The sequence below is a fragment of the Carassius carassius genome, chromosome 1 (assembly GCF_963082965.1).
Source record: "Carassius carassius chromosome 1, fCarCar2.1, whole genome shotgun sequence".
Taxonomy (NCBI): Eukaryota; Metazoa; Chordata; class Actinopteri; order Cypriniformes; family Cyprinidae; genus Carassius; species Carassius carassius.
In genome coordinates this window covers 33,387,163-33,406,886 of record NC_081755.1, presented here as the reverse complement: position 1 = coordinate 33,406,886, position 19,724 = coordinate 33,387,163, and positions in this window count along the sequence as shown.

Here is a 19,724-nt window from a genome sequence, read left to right as displayed (position 1 = left end):
TCCTCAGATCTTCTTGAGCTCTAGCCAATGATTATCTGCTCATGACATAGAAACCGGGATGGATAGAGACTGAGGGTGCTGCTCTCGTCCTCATGAGGAGAGAGAGGAGAGAGAGGAGAGATCGTAGCGAAACCATGCTCAGACACTCACAATGAACGCATGAGTCATCCACAAATGCAGCTTCAGTGTGTTGCATTCCCAGACACTGAAGACAACAGCTGTGTCCATCGACAGAATACAGGTAATGACCACAACCAAGAGAATACAGATAGAACGGCATTTTTACAAAGACGTGAGACATCTGTGATGAGAAAGAGCTCTTTTAGTCGAAGCATCAAGGCAAATTGCTGATTCAATAGGGACACAGCTGCTTGTGCCATAACGCCAACCAGAAACAGTCTCTTTCTTCCATTCAGAACAAAAAGGCTTTGTGTAGAAGAAATCATTCACCCACTCTACTCCGAAGCAAAAATCTGAATTAGTGGATGTACCTGTCGCCTATTAATACCCGTATGCGCTAGCCAAATTTTATTGGCCTTTTCTCTTAAAGTCAGAGCAGACTGCTCTCAAGTAAACCCCCTATGTCGTCAAGTCAAGTCACTTTTATTGTCACATCACCACAGTACATGTGCCTTGGTGAGTGAAATTCTTGGGAGCGTGCTCCAGAAATTGCAGAAATAATTAACATATAACCATACAGACTTCAACAGGTGAAAACAACATAACTCAAAGTGACTGACAGATATGGAATTGTATATTTTACTGTACATTCTTGTTTCACTTTTTCAGCCCAACTCGAATGAAGGTTTGAAACTGACCTTGGCCAAATATCACTCCTTCTCTCTCTTTCCTGTACTTTATAAATGAAGCCCAGAAATTGAAGTATTTAAACAATATGCTGCTGTCCACTCCTATAAATGAATGAATGAATAAGCACTATCATTTAACGGTGTGTGGTCACTAAGATTATAATATATATATATATATATATATATATATATAAGAAATAATAGGAAAGACTCTTATTACAATATTACTATTTGTGCTACATTTTTGATCAAATAAATGCAACTTTACGAGACTTCATTTCTAAACATCTGAAAACCTTACTGACCCCAAACTTATGAGTAGTATTGTAAATAAAGTTTAATAGATGTAAAAAGACTAGTATATGGATCATATTCCTTAATAATAACATGAAATAGTTTTTGTTAAATGGACAAATACTCTCAATTTAAAAAGAAATGAATTATGCTGTACTGCATCAGCAGTTCATCTACAAATTCACCAAATTAAGGCCCAAAATTTACCATGCTGAAACCTTACATTATCTTTCAACAGCCATATGGGCACATCATACAATTCAGCTGAAACAGAGATAAGAGAAATGATAAGCCATAATAACTGAGATCAAATACTAGAAAAGAGATAAGAGAATCGTGATAAAGACTAACAGATATAAGATAAACATTAAAAGATAATGGAATAAATGAAAACTTTGATGATAGAAATATTGAACTATTCAGTTTTATTATGCAGACTTGAGTAGGATTTGTATGTGGAATGTTCATGATGCCACATCTATGTCTTGTCTATAAAAACAGAAAGAAACAGGCACAGAACAACATACACTCAGGGATACAGAATTCCCAACTACCTCCTCAGCTCTCTTTCTCTCTCCCGCTGACCCAAAAGGTCCCGCGTGACTCTCAAAGAAAGGCATGTTTCTATCTCCCTGTCATCCTCCATGTTCACTCCAGAGCAAATGTTCCAGTGGGAGCCCCGTTTCTTCCACAGCTTAGCTTATGTCCAGATCCCCAGAGGAAACAGAGGATGATGATAATGAGTTAATATCTAAACAGAATGATTTGATTCGAAGAGATCAAACAGACAGCTAACAAATCTGCTTGATTCATTTGGGATCAGGGATCAAATAGAATTTCTGTGTTCCTTGCATTGAATTGGTTTTGCACATAAAAATGCTCTAGCTGGTGGTTCTAGATGAGCCTTTTTCTAAATCTGTTTGAAGTGAAAACATGCTGAATGAATCCCTTGTTGTTGAACGTGGTTAATCTAATAAACAATTAACAGTTAATAAATGAAACATGAAAACAGGACCGCTGAGATCAACATGTACGTGTCTACACCTCCAGGTATGAACACCTTTAGTAGTACACTATTGGAAATCAGACAGTATGATTTACTAATTTCATTGTGAAAACATATTTCTCTCAGAGGACTTCAAAAAGAACCAGCAATGATCATTTAAATAGTTTACATGTTGCCAAGGTTATAAGAGACTCTCAGAATAACCCTATTTTGCAATTTAAAGTAATTACATCCAACATAATTATAACTTATAATTATAACCAAAGGGTATCATTAATTTGATGACACATCATGCCGTTTTGAGCCTAACCAATTACAAAATGAGAAATGAATCATTCTGAAAATCAATCACTTGCACAATCTAGAGTTCATGGGAAAACTGAAAGAAAATACAAACACTGGTGTATTATATAAAGGACCCAGGGCAGTTCTCTGATGAGGTTGTAGGCATTCAGCTCATGTCTGCGTTCATTAGGTGAGCGGTGAGGAAGAGTAGGTTCTTCTCACCTCACCTGGACACTATAGCAGAGGTCATCACTAGAGCTGTCAGTTCCTCGGAGCAAACACAGGCAGTGTTCACACAGAGCCACAGCAAAAATAAGAGCGAGAAGACTCACTGGACATGTTTCCAATGAGTTACAATTTCGGTGAAAAGACCTTGTCTTGAAAGAAGCCTTGTTGCGGACAGGAAGACATTAGTCTAACAACAAAAGACTGGTGGCAAAAAGGAAGAGAGGGAAGAAACAGTGACTTAGAGTTACTTAATAGAGATGGAATGGTACTTAGAAGTTTTTGAAGAAGTCTCATCTTTTCATCAAGGCTGTATTTATGTGAGAAAAAAAAAATATATATATATATATATATGATTTCAATTTTAACTTTTTTCAAATGTAAATGCCATTTTTTAATTTAATTTCTCAATATCCTTCAGAAATCATTCTTGTATAGTATATAGTATACGTATATATGTGACTTTTTGTCTCATAATTCTGTTTCATAATTTTTCATAATTTTCTTTTCTTTTTTTTCTTGAAATTGCGAGATATAAATTCACGATTGCTAGGTATAGGCTAAAGTCAGAAATGCATTATACAAAGTCGCAATTAAATGTTATAAAGTCAGAATTGTGAGATATTAACTCACATTTCTCAGATTTTTCTCAGAATTTTAAGTTTATATCATGCATTCTGAGAAACAAAGGCAGAAATTTGAGAAAAAGTTAATTTTTTTTATTATTATTATTATTTTCATTTATTTATTTATTTTTTGTGATGGTGGTGGTGGTGGAAACAGGCATAAATTGGAATATATTCAGACATAAAAAAAAATTTAAATCCATATTTTTCCTCCAAAACAAAATTGTGCCCTAGTTAAGGAAGTAGGCCTATACTAAAATATTAGCACCATGCTTTTTGATATAGGCACTGTGTGGTATATCAATACTGCATGTGACTACTCACTCTGGGGATCTTGACAACATTGATTGACACGTCAAGATCGCACATGGTCCCAAGCCCCTCCAAAATATTTTACAGGGTGTAAGAGAACAAAATACAGGCTAAAAAGACACATATATTGAACCAACCCTCAGGAACAAGCACAGAAACCAAATAATATTAAATTCAATAACCAACCCTCATCTACATTCACCAGCCATCTACCCGTTCAGACCAGAGAGTGGGATGATGGAATGCCATATCCATCTTTTAAAATAAAGAGATAATAAGAGATCCTCAGGGCAGAGAGGGAAAAACAGAAGACATGGTCAAAAAGTGATGAAAGATGTAACCATGGATCATGACAGCAGAGTGTCTGGAGGAGAAAGAAAGTGATGAAAGCATTTCAGCGATGAGCTCAGCTCTCTGTGTCACCCTCTCCCAGCACCAATAACAGCACTATGAACTGAATCCATTATTCATAATTACTCTTAATTACAAGTTCCAGAGAGACTTACAATGTTACTTTGCCATTCCCTCTGTTTCTTTATGCACTTCATTTTCTGCACTCACTACCAAGGACAGATGGAGCAGATCTGAAAGCTTCAAGACCTCTTGGGCGCCACTGGAACCAGATGATGAAATTTTTAATATCACTGTCTGAAAACCTTACTATGTTCACAAACACAAATGCAAATGGATTATAGAGATGTAAAGTTTACTTTCAATTGTTTCAGTTTGAGGCATGCAGGAGGCTCTTAAGAGAACAAATGAATCTATTGTTCCTTGATGCAAGATACGTTTTATTTCAATGTTAATGACAAAAAAACACGTAGGTAAAACATTATTCAACCGTTAGTTCTGCTCCTGTAGGTGGTGAGCGTGATTTCACCGAGTACATGTTCCTGGATCAACATCTTTGTTGATCCTGGAGCAACATTCCAATCAACCAATCAGAATTGAGGGATAACTTTTCAGGAAATATCTGTTTTAGGCTTACAATCAGGGTTAGGTGCTTCTACACCTTTGTTAATCAGCTATCATTTCCCACTGATTTTAGGAATAAATTATGGGTAGGGTTTGGTTTAGGGGTAGGGATTGGGTTAAGTCTATATTTTTGGACAGTAATGTTGTTCCTGGATCATGTCTTACTTGGCAAAATCACAGCGACATATGACTGAAACTCAACAGATTCCTTGATCAACACTGATTCATTCAGAAATGAAACCTCACTGCTGGGTTTGGATGACGTATCTGGCATCTAAAACAAAAAAAACAATAGAAAGCATTACAGATTTGTAATGGTTTTACATGGTTATAATAGGGATTGTACTTGTTTTAATGGAAACTGTAATGGTCCCTGTTGGTCTCTACTGGTAACTGGTTGCCTTCCATTGGTGGTTTGTTAAAACCAATCAATTCTTATGTAATATTTCCCAAAACACACTACAGGAAACCATTTTTTAATGTTTTACCGGTTAAAAGTTGATGGTTTGTAATGTTTGTAATGCTATTTGTAGTGGAAACCATCAGAATTTCTGCGATGGTTTCAGAATTTATTTCTTTATTTTTTTCAGCAGGGAGCTAAGAATGTGACATTAGCAATAGTGAATAGATTTTTCTACATAATTTGATGTAGAGAAATCAAATCCTCCTTTGATAAGTAAAGGGCAACAATTAATGCTGAAACATTCCACGACTGAATAAGTGAACATATGGGAAATGTGCAGTGGGAAAGTTTTTAATAAACTGATTCCTGAGCTTGAACGTGACTCTCACACGTTGCACTGAAACTGAAACACACTGCACTTGTTAGGCAGAAACATTTACATAAACCCTTCATTATCCATCTGCATAGACAGGTTTGGGTCTAATCTGATCCATCAAGTCGGTAGTGACTCAGGTTGTGTTTTAGATGTAATCCTAAACTAATATGTCAAGTTCGTGTCTGAAGTAACAACGGCTTTTATGGACGCAGACCTTCAGCTGGTTCAGTTGTTTAATAACTACACATTTGTTACTATACTTGTCAGCCTTGCAAAAAAAGATCCTCAATTCATAATGCTTCTGAAATAGTCCTGTTTAATACTTTCCCTCTTTCATCCTTTTGTCAGAGGTTATATAAATTGCTCCTTTTGTGTTGCCTTAGGGCAAACAGGATTGTGCTCCAACTGCTAAGCGTTCAGCTGTCAAAGCTGACAGAGAAGGGGTAGCTTGAATATACCTGCCCCTCATTATTGCAGTCTACAGGATGTGTTTATGTATAAAGCATACTTAAATCAAGCAACAGCTACTCCCTGCAATGCTGTAATGAGAATAATAATACCGTCCCAACAGTAATCATAATATTGTGTTGAATTATTTAATGATCTAATTACTGTTTCCCTGGGACAACTGAATATGAATGTGTTTTGTGTGCATTAGGACATTGTTGGTAAACAGAGAATTAAAATGATAGAGTATTATGAATTTTCATGCTGCTATTTCACGATGAGGCATGCTTAGTTATTCATACCTCGTGTTTGTTCAAATCTCTAGCCCTGATTGAATGTGCATTGATTGTAAAGTTACCTTGAGCTTTTAGACGCATACTATCCACCTTATTTTTAAAAGTGGAAGTAAAGATGTTTACATATAATAAACACTAATATGGACAAAAATAAATAAATAATTAAATCCCTTAGACATAACTGAAGCAGGCACACCAAGTAACCAGGATATGTCATTATGACAACCCAGGACCTAACAAATGTTTCCGTCCTTTATTCTTTAAAGATATCTAAATTAAATTGAAGCCCTGGGCTAGAACTGAGGTGTTTACAGCAAATAGGAAGGTACCCTAAGATGTCTGTAGCTCGTAGAGATCTTGAATTCGTTCTCTGTATTCTGTGTTGTCTGTGTTCTCTCGTAGAGAAAGACAGACATCAGGTGAACGTGCTCCTCTAACAGACAGATTAAGATGAATATAGATCACTTGAAATACATTCACAGTTTTACAGCAGTGTATTAATGGAGGAACTGATCCAGCATATATGGTTGTTAAACGCTGCCTGGGAAGAAAGGTCGCTTAATCACTTGTGGATCAGAAAGAGTGCTCATTATGGGTATAATTCACTGCAATGTCTTTAGGAAAGAAAGGTCACCGTCCTTTATGACTGCGCCAGGCTTCAGGATGAACATTTTCAAGATTAGAACAAGACATCAAAAGAGTGCCAGAGCCGTGTCATTCATTAGCACTTATTGTAAGCCGTGACATTGGCATAACATGAGTGCTACACATTTAGAGGATGATATTTCAAGACAGACAAGACTTAAAACTTTTATAGTCAAAACTATAAATCAGAAACATTAATAGACTGACTAATCGTGTTATAGATGGTGTCTTTTTTTATATTCCTTATAGCATATTGTAGCCATTATATACTGATTTGTTAGAAAAAAATTAAACAACACCTTCATTACTATTTACTTTAAATATTACCCTTTATGTTAAACAAAACATGTCTCTTCTAAAGCAATGCTAACTACAGACCAGATGAAATCAGCTTTGTACCCTTTACCTGTTTGCCAGCAAATTGACGTCACATCTGAACACTTCATTTAAAGAAAACAACATAAGTTTTATACATCTGTGCATCATATATGTGCTAAGCGACTTTAATCATTTTAATGAAGATTCTAAACATATCATTAATGCTATTTTGATGAGGAATGATGCTTAGGACAATGTTGTTTCGGACAGTCCATTTCAAAATGGGCAATGACAGTCTATTATGTTGTACTATAGAGAAATGGCATTATGCTGCTGAACAGGTAATGTGTGTGGTTTGGTTGATGTCTGTTCCTCCATACTTGATGTGTTTTATTGATATTTGTATACAAATCCAGAAATGACAAACACTGGGTAGATGCAGACTCAATGTGTCTATTATTTTTTGTATATTACTATTGTATTAAAAATGCATGTGATGAATACAAAAGCTTCAGAAGCTTACTTCATGAACAGCCGCCGCTGCCTTCAGTGGGTGTGCATTGTGTATGCTGAAAGAAGAAATGGAGAAATTCAGAAAATAGGGTTTTCAAAAGATGCTAAATGAAAAAATAGAAAACAATATAATAAAGTTATTTTATTGAATAAGATATTTTTATGAATTTATTCATGTTTCCCAGAAGAAAAAAAGGCATACATGTTTGGAATGGCATGAGTAAATAATTTCACTTTTTATTTTCGAGTAAACTGTCCTTTAAAGGACTGATGGAGGGAAAAAGAACAGGAATTAACTTTGGGAGAAATGTAAAAACTGGAGCATACATTTGCACAGGCTGAAGAGAGAGAGATAGCAGTTGACAAGCCAAGCGTTAAACTTTCTCCCAAGCGTTAAGATGGACCATTTAACAAGTAAGTCTCTGCTAAATAGTGCATGGATCTACCAAGTTCAAAAAGAGAGTACGGGCAGTGATGTTGTGGGAGTTTTTAATGGAAGCACTGGGAAAAACTAAAAGAACTGACACAAGTGTGCATCGTTTCTCTATTGCGAAAGCTTCCAACCACAGAAGCACAGTGTGTTAGTATTACGTTCTGTCTTCATGGCCTTTTGGAGAATTATGATTGTATAATCAAATGCAGTATCACATCTCAGAGTGATGGCCTGGATAAAATATTGCTCATGTATTTTGCAAAGGCTCTAGCCAGGCCATGCTAGAAGCAGAAACGTGTAAATATATATATATATCTCACTCGGACCAGAATATAGTTCATCAGAACTCATGTATCATCAGATTTAACTACCAAAAGATGAAAAGAATTATACGGACTGAATCCATTTTATTCTTGTATGGTATATCTTATTAATCTAATCATGTTTCTCTGAAATAAAATTGAATCTGACATGATAGAAATTTGGTTTTACGTGAAAATGCAACTGAAGTTAAACCATACCTCCTGGGGTAAAGAGCTGAATTTCAGAGTCCTAGCCGTCAAGTGCCATAGCCTACTGCAGACTGACGAAAATCCGCTTTCTTTCCGCTTCTTTTTCTTTTTTGTGATATTACATAATTGAAAGGCGTGAATAATTTATAATTCCCAGATTATCTTTTGAATGTTGTCGGCGTCTGGAAGACAGAGAGGAAACTTTAATGACGTCCCAGGCTCAGCGAAGCCATCTTTCACAGTTTCACAGCCTGAAAAACTCCCTGCAGAATATCACCCGCCAAGTCACTGGTCTTAAATAGACAAGGCAGCGAGACACTTGTGTCTGCAGGAGGGGACAGAATCTGCACTGAAAAGAGTAATCATGCGTACACGCCGTTTGTGTACCATACATGTTTGTTTCAGTTTTGACAGCGGCATTTACATAAAAATGAAAAGAGAGAAAAAAAATTCAAGACAAGCCTGCTTAATTAATGCCAGCTTTTAGACAATGATGTCAGTTATGACAGAGACTGACAAAGCAGCATAGCGGAGTCCTGCGGTCAATTAAATATTTATAAAATTAGCAAAATACAGTGAATATCTACAGTGAATGAAAGTGGCTAGTTTTCATTTTCCTGGGTTTTCTGCACACTCAAGGTTCGGGTCCTTTCACCTTCAGGTGAAGAGGGACAGAAAAAGTTGATGGTTTTGCACTTGCTGTACCTAACCTATCATAGTCTCAGTGTGCTCAGATGTGTCACTTCAAAGAGTTTCTTTGACTTCCTGTGACATCTGGTCTCAGCAGTTCTCCAGTCAACTTTACTGAGCTTTATCTGTGAAGGTTACAGTAAATATAGTATATTCTTTCTATCTGTCTATATCTGTCCATAGTTCTGTCTGTACTTCTTTTATGGTGACTTTTAGTTTGTAGTCTTGTGCTTTCATTTCCTGTTTCCCTCCTATTTAATCTTATTGCCTTCAGCCGTGTCATCTACTCTCTGACTAGGTACTTATTTTAAATACTTAGCCACCAATAAAAGTGTGTTCTATATAGTATAAATGTGTGTAGTATGAATGTTATCTGGATACACGTTAGTCATGTTGTCATGTGACCAACCACAAATCCGCTCCCGTCGTCTCATGGGATAGTAAACCGAAGTTATCAGATGGGCACAAATATTGAATCATCTGGGGCTTTTTATGAATACTGTGAATTTGAACATACTATTCCATTCACATTCTGTTTTTTTGCCTACTGTGCCATTTCTATATGGATGGTTCACAGTTATGTTCCCAATGTTCCTTGTTTTCTAGTTTTTAATAAATTCTGAATCTAGGATTAGTGTCATAATTAAACATCAATCCACCGAAATAGTGAATACGAACATCCAATAAAATTATCCATAATGCTTTAATTTATCTTTGTTTGAACAATTTGGCAACATTGTATAAATTTCAGCAGCGCTATATCCCCAAACCATTTGTACCAAAGTTATTACCTTTTCTAAAGGTCATTAGTGTAACAGCATCATGATTAGATATCAGGTGCATAATGAGTCATCGCTCTAATAACTATAATTCTATTAGTATCTATCTATCTATGCTGACCTCTTTCAAATCAAAAAGAGTCATTAGTACTTTAGGTAGGAATCACTCTATCAGGAAATGGTCCAGAACTAATGTTGTATAAACCATTTAAAAGATCAGAGAAGCTTCATATTTGATCACTGCATTTATTTATTTATTTATTTATTTAATACTTGTATTATGTGGTCATTTCGTTAAAGGGATATTACACCCAAAAATGAAACTTCTGTCAATAATTACTCCTCATGTTGTTCCAAACCCGTAAAACCTTTGTTCATCTTCGTTCATCTTCAGAACTTGGGTGAACTAGCCCTTTAAAGACCCTAATCAACCACTATCCTGTTACAAGTTACTTGTATTGTCACTGAATTAAAGTGTGCGATCATGAAGTGCATTGGTGTTTTGCATTGTGCATATAAATCCTTATTGAAAGTGACAAAGTCTTAGTGGACTGTGCTGTGCGAGCGCCACTGTAACAATGCCACATGTTCAACACCAAATAACACAGTGTTTAATGACAGTGTTTGCTTTCCTTTTCACCCTGTTAGACTACTACTATAAGTGGATTTATCTGTGCACTCAAGGTCTGTCTTTTCCCAGATAACTAGCTACCCAGCGATCCATTCATTCAATTACTTTATATCCATATCAGTCAATCTCTACTGAGTTGGCATGAGCCCAACAGTAACTACCTTGCAGCAGAGCAGCAAATGTCTATCTCTTTCCTTATTATGAAGCTATTTACAGCATAACATTTCAATATATGTTATAGTTATATACAGAAAATACTCTACCTAGAGAGACATGCTCAAGCATCTAATCCATCATTCATATATACTTCATTTGTCACTAGCTATTGATTTGCTGTTCTGACACATCCTGCTTGCTCGTCTTTATTACATCACTCACTTGTCTCAAACGGGTCCTGTATTTGAATGGCATACGAGTGATCCGGGTGATATAATTCAAGTCTCTGAAGGTCCTTGCGTGTCACCAATGAGGTTTGATGTTGTTAATGTGTCAGTGATATGATTTGATTTAAGGGTGAACAGTGCTTTAGAAAACTTCATTAAAGTTGTTTGCACATCTGTTACCTCTTTATGTCCTTTTTGGATTTTAAAACCATGGACTTTCATTGTATGGACAGCTGAAACATTCTTCAAATATTATTTTTTTATGTTCCACTGAAGAGAGAAAGAGGTTTGGAATGACATGAGGATACATAAAAAATTACATTTCCCTTTTTTTTTTTTGGTGGTGGAATTATCCTTTAACAAGAGCTGCTGACTTTTAAATCACTGTCTCTTTCTTCCATGCAGAAACAGGGCTTCAATTAACACATTATTCATGCTTTCTGGAATTAAAAACTCAAGGGTACATGTGTAAAGGCTGTGCTTCTTTCTCATTCTCAGATCTCTGCTGGCATATTTGACCCAGTGAAGAATAACCAGTATTGCCATTCAAAGACTGCTTCATAGAGTATGAAATGGTGACATCAGCCTCTGTGTTATTTGGATAGTATAAAGGCGGCACAGACACTGAACTCTTGACCTGTTCCTTAAGGACTAGAAATCCAGCTATGCCTACCCCAACCAAAAAAAGAAAAAACATGTTATTTGAATTCTTTGCATGTCACAATCGAACAGATGGAGTAGGGACGAACGTAATCTGCTGAAGGATGATGGATTAAGGCTTGTCAAAGTATTCATGTGATGGTCAAGTACAAAGAACACCCACAGCTTCTGGGATTTTATATACTGTGATGTAATCACCCACACTTTATACCTAGAGAGTACCACCAGTGCTTAGTTCTCACATCTTAAAACACGCACACAAAGACATGCAGGGGCAGATTTGTGAAGTCTGTAATGTAATGCAATCAACATGTTTCAGAGTATTAATCCCTCACTCAAGCACACTAGACAAAAACGTGGTTATTTTCATACAGTAGGTATAATAAAGGAGTTCACGGCATGAGGTGCTGTAGAATCTATGGTGTTATTTTTTTTCTTTCAAGCCTTTTAAATGTCTGAGCCTGACTGTCAGAGTGAATAGCAATGATTAGCATATGTGCAGAGACTGAGCACATCAGCGCAACAGTTTTACTAGCATCCATGTGATCTGACCTGTGCAACAATTAAGAGTATTTGAAGAGACAGAGACAGCCTCAAAATCTACACAATAGAAGACTAGCATGCTTTGTTGCTCATACTGTACACTAGTGGAAAATAAATATGCTAAAATGTATTTGAAATGCATTTATTTTATGCTAAATATACCACAGATACAGTTACATATTTATGAACTTAATAGTTGTACTTTTGTATATCAATATTATTCAAAGACCATACAATCCTCATCAATAGGGACATTAAAACAAGGCTTAAATAGTGACATTTTAGCCTTAATATTAAGAGTTTGATTCCTGTCTCGAGGTCCTTTGCTGATCCCGCTCCCCTCTCTCCACTATCCTGTGTCATTAAAGGCATAAAAGCCCTTAAAATATAACTTTAAAAAATTGTGCACAGTAGTACTCCATATAGACCTTAAGTATAATTTTTATATCAGTCTCCATCCATGTCAGCAAATATGTTAATAGATTTCAACTACTTATCTGTGTGTGTGTGTGTGTGTGTGTGTGTGTGTGTGTGTGTGTGTGTGTGTGTGTGTGTGTGTGTGTGTGTGTGTGTGTGTGTCTGTGTGTGTGTGTGTGTGTGTGTGTGTGTGCGTGTACTTGTTGTCATACAAATGTCTCCACAAGGATAGAAAAACCTGAACTTTTTGACATTGTCTGTGACGGTGCCTGTGGTCCCTACAAAGGGAATAAAAAAAATAATAATAATAATAATTAAAAAATAATTAAAATTAGTAACTTGTGTTTACCTGAAAGTGTAACAATGCAAACAGGTTTTCTGAAAGGGTAAGTTTAGGGGATAAAAAAAATATTGTTTGGTCAGTATCTTTTTATTGTTTGGTCAGTAGGTTCTGGCTGTGCATTTTGATTAATTTAGCAGGTCATCAGTAAAGCTGAATTATGGACCAGGCCAGTGCTTCGGGCCTCGGATTGCCAATGTCCTCTAAAGCCCCTGGGCCCATTGGCACATACACTGTGAGATGATGACTAGGGCCACCAGACGAACAAGCAGAATGAGGGCCCTCTGCGCATACAGTTAAAACTGGCCACTAAGGCCACTAGGCCTGGAAGCATATACGGCAGGAGCACAAGGGCCCCCAGGCCCAATGACACAAACAGCGCAGACTTAACACCAGGGTCACTGGCCCCGTCAGCATGTACAGCTGAGGCCCTATAGTTTGTAAGTTAAAACAGTGCTTCTGCACATCCCTTCTCCTCCAGAGTAATCAAATCTTACTTACAGTACAGACCAAAAGTTTGGACACACCTTCTCATTCAAAGAGTTTTCTTTATTTTCATGACTATGAAAATTGTAGAGTCACACTGAAGGCATCAAGGGCTATTTGACCAAGAAGGAGAGTGATGGGGTGCTGCGCCAGATGACCTGGCCTCCACAGTCACCGGACCTGAACCCAATCGAGAATCGAGTTTAGGGGTGAGCTGGACCGCAGACAGAAGGCAAAAGGACCAACAAGTGCTAAGCATCTCTCGGGGAACTCCTTCAAGACTGTTGGAAGACCATTTCAGGTGACTACCTCTTGAAGCTCATCAAGAGAATGCCAAGAGTGTGCAAAGCAGTAATCAAAGCAAAAGGTGGCTACTTTGAAGAACCTAGAATATGACATATTTTCAGTTGTTTCACACTTTTTTGTTATGTATATAATTCCATATATAATTCCACATGTGTTATTTCATAGTTTTGATGCTATCAGTGTGAATCTACAATTTTCATAGTCATGAAAAATAAAGAAAACTCTTTGAATGAGAAGGTGTGTCCAAACTTTTGGTCTGTACTGTATATACAATGTTTCTGGAACAATGCATTTTCAAATATTATCATGCAAAAAGATCAATAATAATAATTCGTTACATTTATATAGCGCTTTTCTAGGCACTCAAAGCGCTTTACATAGTCAAGGGGTATCTCCTCATCCACCACCAGTGTGCAGCATCCACCTGGATGATGCGACGGCAGCCATAGTGCGCCAGAACGCCCACCACACTCCAGCTTACTGGTGGAGAGGAGACAGAGTGATGAAGCCAATCAGCAGATATGGGGATTGTTAGGAGGCCATGATGGTCCGAGGCCAATGGGCAAATTTAGCCAGGATGCCGAGGTCACACCTCTACTCTTTTTCGAAAGACATCCTGGGATTTTTAATGACCACAGAGAGTCAGGACCTCGGTTTAACGTCTCATCCGAAGAACAAAGGACAATGTACACATTAGCCAGCGGTGGATCTTTTATTCAAAAACATTTTAAAGCACATACAGCATTTGAAGTCTGCTTCTGCAGCTTCTGGTACTGTTTGCAGCAAATTAGTTTGCTTGCACACTGCGTAACTAATCAGTGACAGACAATTAGACATAACATTGCACAGCTTTCATAACAATTTATTAGGCAAAAAATGTTTGTTTTTTTCCAAGATTAAAAACGGAAAAAAATATTTATTTATTTTAAGTCATGCATTAAAAAAATGAAAGTGACATACATACAGCCAAGTATGGTGACCCATACTCAGAATTCGTGCTCTGTATTTAACCCATCCAAAGTGAACACAGCAGTGAACACACATACACTCAAAAGTTGCTTACCAGGGTTGCATTTATTTGAAAAAGAAAATATAGTAAAAACAGTAATATTGTGAAATATTATAACATTTTTAAATAACTGTTATATTTGACTATATTTTAAAATATAATGTATTCATGTGATGGCAGAGTTGAATTTTTAGCAGTCATTACTCCAGTCTTCATTGTCACATGATCCTTCAGAAATCCCTCTAATATGATGGTTTACAGCTCAAGAAACATTTGTATATAATTAATATCATCAATGTTGAAAACAGTTGGGCTGCTTAATATTGTTGTAGAACCATGACTCTTTAGGATTCTTTAATGAGACTTTACTGTTCCTGTCAAAACACTTTTAAAGATGTGTCCCAAAGAGCTTCAGGAGACTATAATCTGGCCCTGGTACTCCCTTTATTTAGCAGTGTATACTCCTACTACATGATGCAGACATTATAATATGTGTATGGTTTGCCACTCTGAAATACCCAGACAAGAAAGAATCACACATTTTGGCCAATAAACGTGACAGAACCCCATGTGAGAGCCAGTGCATCTTTGAATCTGCTGAAAGACTCACATTCAGCCCAAGAGACTGCAAACTAACTCACAAGCCAGATGATGCAATGTAGCAGCAGTCACATATCATAGGTAATAATAACTTAGCTCCTGACACGCTCAGGTTGACTAGTTTATGATGTTTAAGAGCCCCAAGAGCATAAATCCTCAGCCCAAAAGAGAAGCTATTGACATACCTGTGTCTGGAATGAACATTTGCTTACACTTCCACACGTTAGTGAAACTTGCACACAAAAGTGCTTGTCTGAAAAACATACATATCCTTCAAGTACAATAAAGTGACATAAATATAAAATGTAAGTCAAAGTATGCCTGCGCACAGAATATACAAATGTATGAATTATGAATTGGTGAGTTGGCAAGTACACGCACTATACATTAAATGTGCATACTGCTAGAGTGTAGACATACATGTTAGAGTTGTGACGTTCGCGAACGAACCGATTCTTTTGAACGGCTCATAAACATGAACGATGGGAGCCGAGTCGCGGCTGGAGGGGAGCCGTTCTTTCTGTCGTTCTTTTTTCCTATGCGTGTTTCACACAGATGCACACAAATGAGCTCCTCCGCGAGACAGAACAGTTGTAGGGGGAGGGGCGCACCCAGCGCAGGCCAACCCTTTATAGCTTGATGTTATTAGTTATTAGTTGTGCACGCATCCTTCACGTGGCTACTCCAGTGGAAAAAAAACCTGCATGCCTCTGTCATTGGGTAGGAGCGTTGAAAAAAAGCTGTTTTGCACAGACATTCATTGCAGCCCACTTTGTTATTGTTCATTGACTTGAAGTGGCTGATGTCCTATTTGCAAAGTTTACAGTAGTAGTAGTATGTAGACATTTCCATTTTATTTATTCTAATTTTATCTACTTTAAATATTTTTTGTTTTCTATCAAAATGTTCTTGTGTGATAACAATGTTCTTGTGTGGAAGTGTTTGTAGTAAAAGCTGTTTTGCACAGAAATTCATTGCAGCTGGCTTTGTTTTTGATGTTTATTCGTGAGTAGGTATTGTATGAATAACATAAGTCAACGTAGCTTTACACACACACACTTTGTACTAAAGGTAAATCCAAAATAGTGATGTCACTGTCTAAGCAGAGGGATTTGTGCAACCCTATGGAATATAGTCCACACATGACAAATGAGGTAATAATCAATATTTCAGAATAATTCAAACTCAGATATTGGTGTGTGATATCTGAGTTTTAATTATTTGACTACAAATCTCACCTCATCATTCCTCCCAGTGATTATTTCCAGGATAAACTGAGATGCCCTCCAAGCTGGCTTCTTAAAACTGACTAAATATTTAAAAGAGCCAAAAGAGCCGTTCTTTTGAACGGCTCTTTGAAAGGAACGGATCGCGAAGATCCGGATCCCCTCAAAGAGCCATAAATCCCATCACTAATACATGTAATATGCAGACTCAGTGAGGAATGCAACAGCGCCATCTGTTGATCTGCATGAGTAGCTACAGTACTACTGCAGTGCACAGGACAGGGTGAGCAAATGAGGAGCAGGATTTATTGAGGATCAAAAAATCCCTCTCTTTCTCCATCAGCCTTTTCTTCCTCTCCTCCTCTCCCTGTACTAGACCTGCTGAATCACACCCCATAAATATTAACATCGCCAGCTGGGTCAATATCGCATGCTGATCCTGTAGCCACCTCACGTCCACATGGCCTACCATCGATTCAACAGGCACACAGAAGAAAGAAAAATGTGTGGAGTCTCTCTTTAAATCACCTGCCATCTCTCTCTCTCTAACTCTTCCACTGACGTCACAGGGACTGCAGCTGTCTCAGCCACTAGTGCATATCCGACACACTGATGAGCCAGGAGCAGTGGGGATCAGACGGAGATAAGAGAAACAGAATTTAAGACTGACAGAGAGAATGAAAAGAGAAGCAAAGAGATAGAATGGGGGGGTGGTAAGCTAACAACAAAACTGTTGAAGCAACAGGGCAAATGGGGGAACATGAGAAGGATAAGAATGAAAGTGGTACAAAGGACACACAGATGGAAGAGAGAGAGAGAGAGAAAGAAAAAAGAGAGGGAGATGGATCAGGCTTTGTTCATCAAACACAGCAACAGAAAAACACCCAGATTACGCAAAATAAAACACAATAATGAATGAACTATCATAATCCTATAGTTTCTGTCCTTGAATAGGATTTGTCAAGTAGTGTTCCAAGAGAGCTTGTATAGCAGCCAAACAGCACTGGGACTTTTCACTTGCTGAATTGGAAACCTTGTACTAATCTTACTACTTGTAGTAAATATATTTCTATGGTAAAAAATAGTTAGAGTTGTGTGCTAGACTGTGGTTCCAAATTCAGCAGCTGTTTCAGTGACAGTGTCTAGGTTACATTGTTTCATTAGTAGGCAACAAGTGAGTGTCTAAATGAAAGTATCACTGAATCATTCACTCAACCGATAGATTCAAAACACAAATTAATTAAGGAGCTAGCAAGTAAATACAAAGTTCTGTTATGAAACTCTGTATGGCGCAGGCTGATAGGTTCTAACTCAATCTGATATCACATCGTTATTCACATCAGCAGCCAATGAGGTTGCTACTCAACATTCAAATATTTGGCTAGTGCTCACTGTAGCAGTTGCAGTGCACTTCAAAAACCCTTCACCTTCCCCTGCTCCACCTGCATAGACCTGCTTCAGGGTGATTTCATGTATTCTCTATATGTGGGTTATTTCATTTGATATATGCGTGGCGGCAGCAGTATTTTTAACATGCTCACAGCAGCATGTTGTGGATGTATTGGCAGTAGCAAGTCTCGGTACTTGCTGCCTGCAGCGAAGCAGATCTGTTCCACCAGGACCAAACACATTAGCATTGCCATGTATATTACCATGATAAAACTCTCGAGAGTTGTCATGACAGAACTGTTTTTATGAGTGAATCGTTGAGGCGTTTGCTCTATTAGTTTCCTCGAAACACTACAGTAATTCAATCAGGAATGCAAAAAGTAGCTGTATTCATGAATAAATCCTTAAATCATTAACCTAACTGATTTGTTCAGAAACACTGATTTATTCCGGAAGTAAGCAACGCTGCTCTGTGTTGCTCTGCAGTTCAACAGATCAACTGGCAGAGCCAAAATAGACAAAGTTAAGACGTGGTCACTTTTACCTTTATAGGCATTGAAATAAGTAGTGTGAGGGACATTTTCAGCACACTTTTATAGAATCCTGATCAACATATTTTTCTGCATTGTTTGTGTGTCTGTATTATATATCATACTGATAGGCTATCTGTAAAAAAAATCAATATCACACACGATGTGCTGTTGTTCTAAATGTCAGCTGATAATCAGAACAACAGCACTCTTACTTGTGTGACATTGCTTAATACAGATATTAGATTGATGTATAATACAGACCCAAACAGTGCAGACAAATGGTAAGCTGATCAGGATTTTGTGAAGTCTGCAACTGCTGCTGACTCAGGGGTCTGAGAAATACAGTTGCCCTCTTAATGAATAGCTACATCTATAAGGTTTAATCTTGGGAATACATAGAGGAACAATATTCACATACAAACATGCACATTACACTAAAATAGTCCCTCTAACTAAGACCATGTCTAGCAGTCTCTGACCTGCAACACTTACACACTAAAACTGAGAATGAATGCTGATGAGAAACGTTTCTGATGTCTTTTCACACTGCACATTTGTGTACAGAACACAACGTTGACTGGACAGAACAATGTTCTAGAAGGAATAACATCTGGAAATTATATTTAATGAAAAAAAATTCTATTTTTCTCAGTTTAGGGTTCCTCCGGGTTGTTGTTGTTTTTTTTATATATGTACTGACCTAATAGCTGTCATCTTGGACTTACATTAAAAGCAGAATGAAGCATCATGTAAAACTTGTCAATTATTAATGCTATTGTAGAATACTGAATATTGTAGAATGTTGTAGAATCAGTACAATGATAAAACTAAGCCATGATAATTTATCTCATGAGTGAAAGTATCTAATAACAAAGTATGATGTTGTGAGTGTTGAGCTGGCCATGTGATTTTAACATGTACCATCTTAATAATAAATCTGTAAAACTTTACAGCAAGGTTTCTTTTGTTGACTTTATTTAGCTATATTTAACACAAACTAACAATGAAAAATACTTAATGTTAAAAAAATGCTTATTGTTAGTTTATGAATTAATGTTAAATAATGGGACCTTATTGTAAAGTGTTACCAATAAATATTTTATTATTTATATATTGTGCATTTTTTAATAAAGAATAAACTACCAAGCATACAGTACCTTTAGTAAAAAAAAAACTTTCAAGTTTATCCAGCACCTTGGTTGATGGTGGTGTTACCTCAGCTAGATTTGGTTTCACTTTCAAAAAAAAAAAAAAAAT